This window comes from Poecilia reticulata, chromosome 13 (assembly GCF_904066995.2).
Source record: "Poecilia reticulata chromosome 13, P_reticulata-male-v2, whole genome shotgun sequence".
NCBI lineage: Eukaryota > Metazoa > Chordata > Actinopteri > Cyprinodontiformes > Poeciliidae > Poecilia > Poecilia reticulata.
This window is the reverse complement of record NC_088842.1, coordinates 32,909,704-32,920,986: the sequence shown is the minus strand read 5'-3', so window position 1 is coordinate 32,920,986 and position 11,283 is coordinate 32,909,704. Positions and strand designations below refer to the sequence as shown.

The window sequence follows — 11,283 nt, the reverse complement described above, 5'->3', positions numbered from 1 at the left end:
GGTGTGGATCCATGCAGCCGTCAGGGACGGCGGTGTGGATCCATGCAGCCGTCAGGGACGGCGGTGTGGATCCATGCAGCCGTCAGGGACGGCGGTGTGGATCCATGCAGCCGTCAGGGACGGCGGTGTGGTTTGTGTTTGCTGTCATATCGCGTCTCTGTAATTATGGCCTGTTGGCCGTATTTACGCTCCTCTTCCTCTCCTCACTATAATCAGGCCCAGTCTGCAGCTCTGCTTTATGAGGCAATGTGAAGCGACGGCGCGGGGGCGGCGACTGCTGCTCATCTGACAGGCAAAGAAAGAGGGAGAAAAGAAAGAAGAGAAGGATGGAGGGAGGAGAGGGAGGAGAAGCTTAACGGGAGCGAAGCGGCAGAGGTTAACTTGCTGCAGCTGTTTGAGTGACAACGAGCTGCAGAACCGTCCAGACTGGAAAACACACGTTCCCCGCATGCTGCTGAACGTCCAGCTGAGCTTCTCCTCCCAACCTGGTGCAGAAACATGAACCTTCAGACGGCGCCGACCCAAACACAGCCAGAGGACTGATGCTCTGACGCCAGAACACCTGCAGCCACTTAACAAATTTAACCAAAAAAAACCTAAGAAGCGACAAATGACAATTTCAGTCAATTAGAGAATATCTGTTTAAAAATGTTGAGAAATTTCTCCATTTATTACCTTATTGGTCATGATATCCAATATCTCTGCCAACAGTTCTTTATTATTGATCTGTAGTTCTCTGCTGAAGTATTCACATCATTTTATCACGTTGGGTTCAAGGCTTTTGACCCACATCCAGAACACAAACAGGAGACTAGAAAATCAGATAAATAAAAGCTTATTTTGAACAAAAATGTGAGATGTGTGTGGGAAGCCGGGGTCGTCACTGAGGGGAGTTGGAGAGAACAGGACAGGTTGGATTCTGAGAAATGAAGCGATCGTACTTGGTGGAATGATGAGTTTCTGCCGGGGGCAGAAGTTCTGTGGTCACCAGGAGATGATCCAGGTCCCAGAGTTTGGTATTGATGGAATGTTCTTTGGAGGTGGATGGATGAGGCTTGCAGTGGAGGGCGGACAGGTAAGTGAGGAGCGGTCGGATGGTCAGCTGTGAAATGAGGAACTGTGGAGACGGAGATGGACTCGGGCAACCAGTGGGTAAGATCCACGGCGCCACGAGGAAATAGAGACGGATATGTGGAGCCAGGCTTCGAGGCGTAAACCGTGTCAGATGAAAACCACGTGACTGCTTCATTTTACATGTTGATTTTCAAAATAAAAGCGCGATGAGCCGTGCTGCCCAGTGGTGGAGAAAGTACTCAAAAAATTTACTTAAGTAAAAGTTAAAGTACCACATTAACATTTTACTAAAGTAAAATTAAAAAGTACTGGCTTTTAAAAATACTTAAGTATTAAAAGTAAAGTACTTGCTGAATGCATTACCTAATCACTAATATCATTAAATGAACCCATCATATTTAATTTTAATACATCAGTAATGTCCCATTTTAATGAACAATGCCACAGATAAAGCATGTTTTTATTGTGTTTATTCTCTGTAACATAGGTTAGACTTAGATATGTGATTCTATGCATCATCATTTCAGGGATGGAAACATCTGGTCTCCTGTCCTAACATAACATTGTCATGTCCACGAAGCTGTGCTGTGAGTGTGTGTTGTCTCCCACCCTCTCTCCTGCAGGGCGTGTCGGACAGGAGCGGCCAGCTGGAGCCCATCTATCCATCAGGAGGAGCGGTTAAATAGAAGCCGGATCCTGATGGCGCTGCCAGATGGTTCTACGCTTCCAGTGAGTCCTTGTTCCTGGTCAAAAAGAGCCCTTGTTCCTTGGTCTAAAGTAATCCTCGTTCCACCCCCCCCTTCTGGTTTGGCTTCCCGTCCGGCTGCACGCGGCTCCTGCTCGCAGCCGCTACCCGTCTCCTGCCTGGCTCCGTGTCCTGTCCGTCCGCCTTCGTTGCTGGATCATCCCCGCTCAACACGCTCGTCTGCCTGCCCAACCATCGACCTCAGTGGATGCGCCGGCTCTCCCTCCCGGGACCTCCCCCCTCGCCTCCTACAAGCAAAACCCCGACGAGTCCTTACCCGCTGCCTGCTACCGCTCCATCCACCCGTCTGTTTCCGCCCCCCGCTGCTGGTCACAAATAAATTCAACTTACCTTCTGCTTGTGCTCCTGTTTCTGCTTTGTAGTTGTTTCTGCACTAGAGTCTAGTAAACAATCATGTCAAACATGAACTTCACTTTTTTTCCACTAGTGGCTTTTATTTTGAAAGAAAACCAACAGAAAGGTGGGGGAGGACATGGAACCAAGGAGCCACGTAGCAGAGTTGTAGTCAAGACCAGCACCCCGCGCTACATGACAATAAAATTAAGTGCACCTAGAACCAATCAAAATTGGTTCTCAAATTGATCTGAAAGATCCACATTCCCATAAAAACACCTAGATATTAAATACCTAGAGAAATAAATTTAACCAGTTCAATTCAAACTCTTCTTCATTCTGCTTTGTTCTCATCTCTGTGCTACAATCCGTGGTGGTCCTCTGCCATCCCTAAATAGATAACACCCTGGGCTGTTGCCCATATTGCCCATGTCAGAAATCACAACTATCTGCACCATTAAACATAGTAATTAACGGTAAACAACTCTCAACTCTGAACACTGTCCAAGGCCCAATAAGCAAGAAGTAACCAAGCAGGAGGAGGCGACTGTTCTCATCCTCCCTCCTGCTGCAACGTCTGCCACCATGACAGGAGACGAAAACAAAGAGCAATGAGCATGCTCTGTGTTCTTGTTTTATTTATTCACCAATTAAATAAATTATACATATCTCTTATCTCTTTAATGAAATAAAATAACTACTGCAGTGTACGCAGAGCATTGCAAGAACAAAGAACGGCTCTCAGTGAGGCTTCAGTACTATAGGACTTAGTAAAGATCCGTCCAGAAGAATCGGATCGTTCCTGAATGTCATATCACTAAATTGCACTTTGGTCACAGCGTTGTCCCATATATGCAACACCTCAGTCATTATCTCCACACAGTAATTCAGCGCATGAATGACAACTTTTTTCCATCACAGATGCAACATGTGTCTCAGTACAGCTAGCTTAGCTAGCATCACGTCCACAGATCTTACCTTTCTTTAAGCTTTCCTTCCACGTGACGCTAAAAGTTGGACCAAGTTCCACCGTCTGTGAAAGCGAAGCTGCTGATTTTACATGTCGCCATATCAATTTATGCAGCTATTATATTACTGACATTAGACAGACATCTTCTCCCGCTCAGAGGAAACCACTGCGCATGTCTGCAGCTCCGCAGCGAGTAAAGGTGGAGCCGATGGGTGATTTATATTTTGTGTTTTATGATGTAAATCTCTTTGAACTGCATTGTTGCTGAAAAGTGCTTCACAAATAAACTTGATTGTCTGAAATGGAGCCAGCAAGAAGAAATAAAACACACAAAATGAAACTTCAACAGGTATGACGGATTTATAAGAAACATAACATCAATGTGCGCATGACCACGAGGTCTGACAGAACACAGCCCCGCCCTCCAGGTAGGAGCAGCTTCTTGGCACCATCTAGTGGATGATGAAGGAAGCAGCAGACAAAAGAGACTCCCTACAAAGACCCCAAAACCTCAGCCGGGGTCCCAACACATTTTGCTAATCCATCCTGTTTTATTTCAAATTACACAAAGTAGAGCTTCACTGCAACGTGGAAGGAGGATTATTCAGAGTTTTCATTTTTCACCAATAGAAACCGAAGAAGAGTCATGTGCTTTAGTAATTAACCCCTTTAACTGACTAGTGCGGTGTTTCTACGAATCATGGAGGAACCCAGCAACATGTGGGGGACGTTCTGGTTCGGTTAATGCAGGGTTGGGTTCTATAACAACATCCCAGCTCTAAACATCCCCCAGAGACATGAAGACGGGACGGACCGCCTGGAGACGGGACGGACGGGACGGACCGCCTGGAGTTTTTACCTGCACACAACTGTCAGCAACAACCAAGCAGAGCTGGAACTTTTATGCACTTAAAACCCAAACGGGGTCGGCGGCCCCCACACCACAGAAGGTTAAAGACCCTCATGAGAAGCTGAGTTTCCACCGGCAGACGGACGAGCCACACGAACAAACAAGTCTCCTGTAAAGTCATATCATCGTTAAATATGGACCAATAAACCCCATGAAAGATGCAATTAAAGCTTCAACTTCCTCTGTGAGAAAATTAACATTTGTTTTATTACACACACACACACACACAGACACACACACACACACACACACACACACACACACACACACACACACACACACACACACACACACACGCGCGCATCTATTTCCATCTGTTGAGCTGGAAGCCATTTCATCAGCAGCCTCACCTGAAGCCAAAAGCTTTTCCTTCAACATGGTGGCAAAAAGGCGAAGCGGATTATTGCTGCTAAGAGCCGAGATCAAAGGTTCAGCTGGAGCGACATGTTAAATGGTTTGTTACTGACGAGCTTTTCTCTTCATTCTCACCTTGTCAAATCAACAGAACGCAGCTGAAGCACAGACCATTTCACTCATTGATCCGTAATGCTGCAGATGACTTGGGCCTCAGGTTGCTGTGGAACTGTTGGCTGACAAAACTTTCATTTACCTTTCATAGAAACGCTTCTGTTGTCACTGAACCTTTGTCTCAGACGTATTTTCAGTTGTGAAAATATGAAAATGCACATTTCAAACTCAATGATCTTAGCATGTCTTAGCCCAGTTATACAGCCCTGAGTTCATTTAAACCCATTGACTTACAAATAATAACTCTAATATGCTCTCGTGTTTAAACCATGTTGAGTTTCACTCACCTTAGAGTAATAATACACCAGCACCCAATAATATAGCTTTGAGTAAGAATAATAAACTCTAAATACTATTCTAATAAAAACCACACAGAGTATGAGATATTAAACACAATTATAAATTCACAAAAATGCTCAATGTTTCAGTCTTTTGGTTTCACAAAACCTATGTTAGTTAATGTGGGCCCACACTTCAATGTCCGCCTAAACCGGCAATGATTCCCCCCCAAAACAGGCTTGATGTGATGATGAAGCGTGGAACTGTGGTACCTTACTCCTAGGAAAATCTTGAAGCTTCTTGGAGTTTCACCTGTCCTTAGTCCCAGTTGGCAAGATGTCTTCAGCTCCTTCACCAGTCCTTCGGTCCACAGGATTCAGGAACAGCAGGAAAGTCCAAATCAGACTCAGTCCTCCAGCACAGCCAGAAACTCTTCTCTCTGCACTAGGCTTGACTCTGAACATTCCCACGACAGAAACATTAGGTGAGTCTTCTGTTAGCAGAGTTAGCTCACAGTACTCAATGTCCATTCACTGTGCTAATGAATGCTAATGCATTAGCGAGCTTTACATATGGATTCCGGTCTGAAATTATCACAGTAGCCGTAAACAAGAGTGTAAAGTCGATATTTATTAACAGTTGAAAGCCTAAATATCTGTAAAAACACTCGTTTCTTAATAACTCCGCCACGTTTGTTCGGCGCGGTTCATCTCTTTCCTTACCTGTTACTTCCTGACCCTCAGCCAACCACGGACCAGTAAAGTCCATGGTTCCTCTTACAAACATGAACCCTTCAAAATCAAACATGGTGAAGATTATTTTTCTATAAAATGGTTTTAAGTACATTTTTACAAATTCTTTTAACTTATTATCAGGGGTGAAAGTAGGGGGGTTATGGTCGGGTACTGCGCACCCCTAAAAGATTTAGCGGGGTTCGCAGTACCTGCAAGAGGGGAGTGGCTGTCAGCTGTAGTAAATCAACGGGTTCACTGTGCAGCTGTGAGTTCAAAATGAATATCAAGCCTGAAAACCTGATATCGTAACGAACTGAATGTTATGTTTTTAACGTAATCTCTGCTCGGCTTGAGGAGCTCGGTTCATGGAGGTTGCCATGGCAACGGGTGCCCAGGTGAAAAACAAAGTATACTTTAGTATACTTCAAACATACTTAAATTTGTGAAAGTACACTTTAAGTATACTAAATATTAAGTGTACTACCTATAAGTATATCTGAAGTATACTAAAAATACACTTTTACCAATTTCGAAATTAGTACTTTAAACACACTTAAACATAATTGTACCAAAATACACTTTTAATATATTAAATAAAAGTATACTTTAAGTGAACAAAATATGAATGAATATTGTCTGTTACTACCAATAGTAAGTCCCGCCCACTCCTCACAACTCTTAGGACTCACTACTGCCCAGTTCTCTGTCTAACAGGTCCGGAAAACCCCCAGAAACTCGGGTCTTACCCTAGCAATAGTTTGTGGAGAATTATCTGTTTAAACTGGGGTCGGAAAGGACTCGTCTAGCTCTGACTACCTTCGATCGGAAGGGGACCCTAACCCTAACCCTAACCCTAACCCTAACCCTTATGACCGGATCTCTGTTCTAATGTCCCCAAGTTGCTCAACAGTTCCTCCTACCTCTGTTTCCTGCCCAACCTTTTCTTAGGCAAGTTGAAATTTAGCAATAAGGCGTTGTCTTCTCCGTTCTCCTATCAGTTCCCCTCTTCCCCTGACCTTCCACCTACCATCTACCTCCTACACAACATCAGTGACCTTTAATTACAGTTACAACATTTTACACCTTTTCAAGTTCAATGTCAAAATCACATTTCTAACCTTTTAGTTTCTCTGATTTAACATTCATTTATAATGTTATAATAACCATAACTTATTAGTTACTCTTATTATAATCATAAGGTGAGTTATTACAGACATTTCTGAAAAGAAACCAAGAATATCCATTATTCTAATTATTTGATACCATGTTACAGTTACTTGTTTCACCTTTAAGTACTTCCACAAGTGTGAGAGTAAGTGTAAATATTCTTATAATCAAACCAACATCAACCACTGGTTAAACCAATATTAATTATTGGCATAATTATAAGTCATTATTTTAAGTATTTTACTCTGGGTTTTATCCAAGTTCTCAAAACGTTTAGATTTTATTCTTTAAAAACCTTTAATGCTTTAAAATAAGGAATGGTCTGAACTATTTTTAGCCTGATGCAAGACAGAAACTTCCCCTTTATTAAGGAAATCAGCTTTTCCTGTTTCATGACTTTCTTTCTGCCTGACTATGATTTTTTATGATTAAATAGAAAAAAGTAGAATTAAAGCAAAGTTTGCAGGACACAATAACAACACACACAACCAGATTCATTTTATTACAGTCTGACTCTATTGTTGGGTCTTGATGTCACCTATGTCATTAATTTTACGGTAATTTTATTTATTATTACTATTAAACTAAAATCTCCAGCATGGGGAAGTGGGATGAGCTCGACTTTTCTCGACACCCCCTCCGCGAGGTCAGACCTTTCACATGCTGGGAACCCAACACCCTCCTGCAGGTCTACGTCCTCATCCCCTGGAAAGAGAAGATGGCAGTCTGGGATGTGAAGATCCTCCATCGTCACCAAGGCCTCAGCAGTCTGGGATGTGAAGATGCAGATCCTCAGTTGTCACCAAGGCCTCAGCAGCCTGGGATGTGAAGATGCAGATTCTCAGTTGTCACCAAGGGCTCAGCAGTCTTCAAACTCCACTGCTCTTTGACACCCCCTCCTTGGAGTTTTGATGTCTCTCAGGAAGTGACGAATGTTGAAGAGAACCCAGGTCGCTCTGATCCTTTAACAGTGACAAAAAATCCTCAGCTGAATGAAGCGTTGGTTCTTCAGGATGTGGAAGATTCCTTAGGGACAGGTTGATGGGCAAAAAGCCTCAATAAAAAAAAAAAAAACTCTGGATGTTCAGTAGAGCAAAACAAAAAGCATAAGCAGCATGACGCTTTATCCATAATCATAATCCTTTTCCATCGCTGGGGTCGTTAAAGGGTTACTGGAGTTGTCGGAGGCAACAGGACTCTGTCAGGCAGGACTCTGTGAAGTCCACAGGTTGCTTCCAGGTGTTGGGTGTGATTTCAACACTTTGTTGCAGGATTGATCTTGGTGGTTGTCTATGACGCCACTCCTTCCTCACGACTTCAGTCCCTTTTCCTGTTTAATCCATCCTTTTGTGACAGGAGTTCTTCTTTAGCATAATCCAATTTCTTCAGGGCCCTCCTAGTCCTAAGCCTTGAAGTTGTTCTTTGAATGGCAATCATCCTGTAATAGTAGCCAGTCTAACACAGGATGGCATGATGCTTGATTCTTGCAATGTTCTGGTTCGCTTTAGCTAAGAACTGGCTTGAACACTGACCTTGTGGACCCCTTTCTTCATAAGTAATACTTTTTTACATTGCAGTACTTGCTTCACAAAATCCATTCCATTGAATTTCAACTTGATCACCGTGACTACAGGCCGATCTTGATCTTTAATCCAAACTTTCTGTCCTGTTTTCAATGACACTGTAAACTGCAACTTCCCCTTTCCCTCTCTGGGCAAAAAGGAGAAGTGCCTTCGCCTTCCGGCTTTCTGTGACGTGAACGGAGTTCCTCTGCAGGGGAAGACCTGCTCTTTTTCAGCTGTCACTGTTACACCATGTCCATCAGCACCAAGAGGTACTCCTCACCTCTCTTTTCTGTAATCCATGGGGCCTCCCGTCCTCTGGGAGTACTGTCCCACTTCTCGGCTCCGACAAGGACAATTTTCCTCTGCTGGACATAGCAGTCCACTTCATCATTTCCACGCCAATGAGCTCCCTCATGCGTGCTCTCAGATGCTCGACCTTGAGCTCCAGATGCATTTCACCACTTCCTTGTGAAATTACTTACATCTTCTGGACGTACGACCTTGCGTCGTACTCCTCGGTCTCTTTGTCTCCGAGTCGCCTATCCCCCAAAGCCTCTCAGGGTACCTTAGAGTAGGGATGGGTCTAGGCTAGGTTGGCTACTGGCTTCCCTTCTGGATGCGATCGTTCATCCTCAGCTGAAGCTTTTCCCTCGCCTGCACGCTGTACAGTTACTGCAAGGGTCGCGGCTGACAAGCCTCATCAGTCGCTCCCAACTCTATTTCCTAAGAGTTGGTCTCCCAAGTGAGCTATTCAGACCCTCTCGTCTGTTTTTACTGACTTGGTAAAGGAGGGCCCTCCTACTCATTAGGGTGGGGCCCACCCAGGGACGCCATGTCTGTTACTACCCAATAGTAAGTCCCGCCTACTCCTCACAACTCTTCGGACTCACTACTGCCCAGTTCTCTGTCCAACAGGTCCGGAAAATCCCCAGAAACTCGGGTCTTACCCTAGCGATAGTTTGTGGTGAATAATCTGTTTAAACTGGGGTCGGAAAGGACTCATCTAGCTCTGACTACCTTCTATCCAGAAGTTATGACCTTTTACAGTTGGGGGGGGCAATCCGCTGAGTAGCCCTCACAACGACATAACCCCTACAACCACTCCTGTTAACGGTAGCTCCTTTCCTAAAATAACGGCACTTGTTAACGGCTAGATTAAATTTAGTGACTTAGAGTTAAGTCCCAAGGTCATTATTTTAACACTCACCAGAGGAAAACACAAAGCCACCCTGTCTCTAGCATCATGTATATTGTTTTACTATATTTAGGAGAACCAACAATAATCGAGACTGACACAATTAAACTCACTGTTCACAATTCTCATTAGAATCTTTAGAATTATAATTTTATTAAGCAAGCTTTAGCAGGGGCATATAACAACAAATTAATTTCCAAGAGTTATAAAAGAAGCAAAAATATAATAAAATCAACTAGGATTAATCACCTCCTTTCCTTATTCTCATTCCTAACCTGTTTCACTAAATTCACTGAGCGAGGCTTTGGGAGAAGTTGATCACCTCGTACCCGATGGTCTTTGATCTCGGCAGCTGTAATCTTTTGCGGTCCTTGGTCAGAGTCTTTGTCCAGCCGGAGCAAAATCCTCTTTACTGAAGAGAAGCGGAGAGAAGGCTCACGCTTTCCATTGAACGTGCAGACTCTTTGTCTTTGAAAGACCTCCGTCTCTTTTCCAAGTCAGCTGCACCGGAGTTGAGAGCGTTGAGTGGAGTCGGAGGATTCGGTCGGATCTGGAACCAGGGGTGTTGGCGTGTGGAACTCGTCCCTTATAGGCAGCGTGAAATCATGGAGTAGTTACCCTTGGTCCCTCGGTGTGATCCTCCGCTGATCTTTAGGCAGCTTCCTCTGCTGACTCCCTTTCTGCGCTGCGAACGAAGAACCCTCGTTCTGACTCGTGCATCGGTATTTATGCACTTGTGTTTCCATGGAACCTGCCCATCGCATTATGTCATTACCTGATGTCATGAAGGGCAGGGCTGCCTGTGGAAAGTACCGGGCTCTTTCTCAAGTTTTCCAATGACTCATCCCTGCCTCTCGCTTCATCGGGGCAGTTCCCGTTTTTTCCGTTGACCATCTGTTTCCAATTCTGCCGCACCCTTGTTTTCCTTCCCCATTTAGATGACTCACCCTTCTGTCCCTAGCCTTCTGCTTAGTGAGAAGTACTCTTATGATCTTTAATAATACATGTTAACTTTATATAATCATGTTATTTGTTGGTTAACTCAAAAGTACAACCTTTAGCCTTTCATAATGTAGTAGAATCAATAGATTTAAGAATACAGAGCATACATCATTATAACATTCACTTGATTAAAGGTACAGAATACATGTTTTGATCATTCATTACAACCATTTCTTCATTGGCCTGTGTATTGTCACTTTATAATCACTTATCACTTATAATCATCATTTAATCATTATTTGGTATACTGTTATTTCCCAGGCCTTTATTCCATTTTTCTGCGTATACCTGGACAGATCTCACACCCATACCAGATTCCTCGACAATATGTATGAATTGTTAGGTGCCTTAATAATCTTTTACTATTTACTAATTGCATACAATAAAAAAGATAATCATGATGTAATTTTTAAGAAAGTATCCAATCAGTTTTCAGATGTGTGACGTAAAACCTTATAATCAACGGCATTAGCTCCAGTTCACACTCCAGACCAGATGGTGGCGGTGTTGCACACTTTCATTTATTTAAAAAACGCCACAAAGAGAAGAAGAAACTAGAAGCAGGGAAGATAACAGACGCTGTTCAGATTCGCCATTTTTACTGCATAATATTCCCTTAAAAGTAGAGAGGGCCTTTACAATAGTTAGTAATTTAGGTAAATTCAAGCTGGTGACGTCCTAGTCCAAGTTAGACGACAACACAACGGGACAACAACGGATGGAAATGAAATGTGTGTCACAAAAGGAGCCCAGAGGGACG

At 43.6% G+C, this 11,283-nt stretch overlaps 1 long non-coding RNA gene across 1 annotated transcript in view; it reads left to right on the top strand.

Moving 5' to 3' along the window:
* The window catches only part of LOC145554652 (uncharacterized), a 2,865-nt gene extending 689 nt beyond the window's left edge, over nt 1–2,176 (top strand). The window contains exons 1-2 of the long non-coding RNA XR_014090631.1: nt 1–1,803; nt 1,921–2,176. The exon at nt 1–1,803 is cut by the window's left edge and continues 689 nt beyond it. This is a non-coding gene — a long non-coding RNA (uncharacterized LOC145554652). The remainder of the gene's footprint in view (nt 1,804–1,920) is intronic.
* Nucleotides 2,177–11,283: the final 9,107 nt, after the last annotated feature.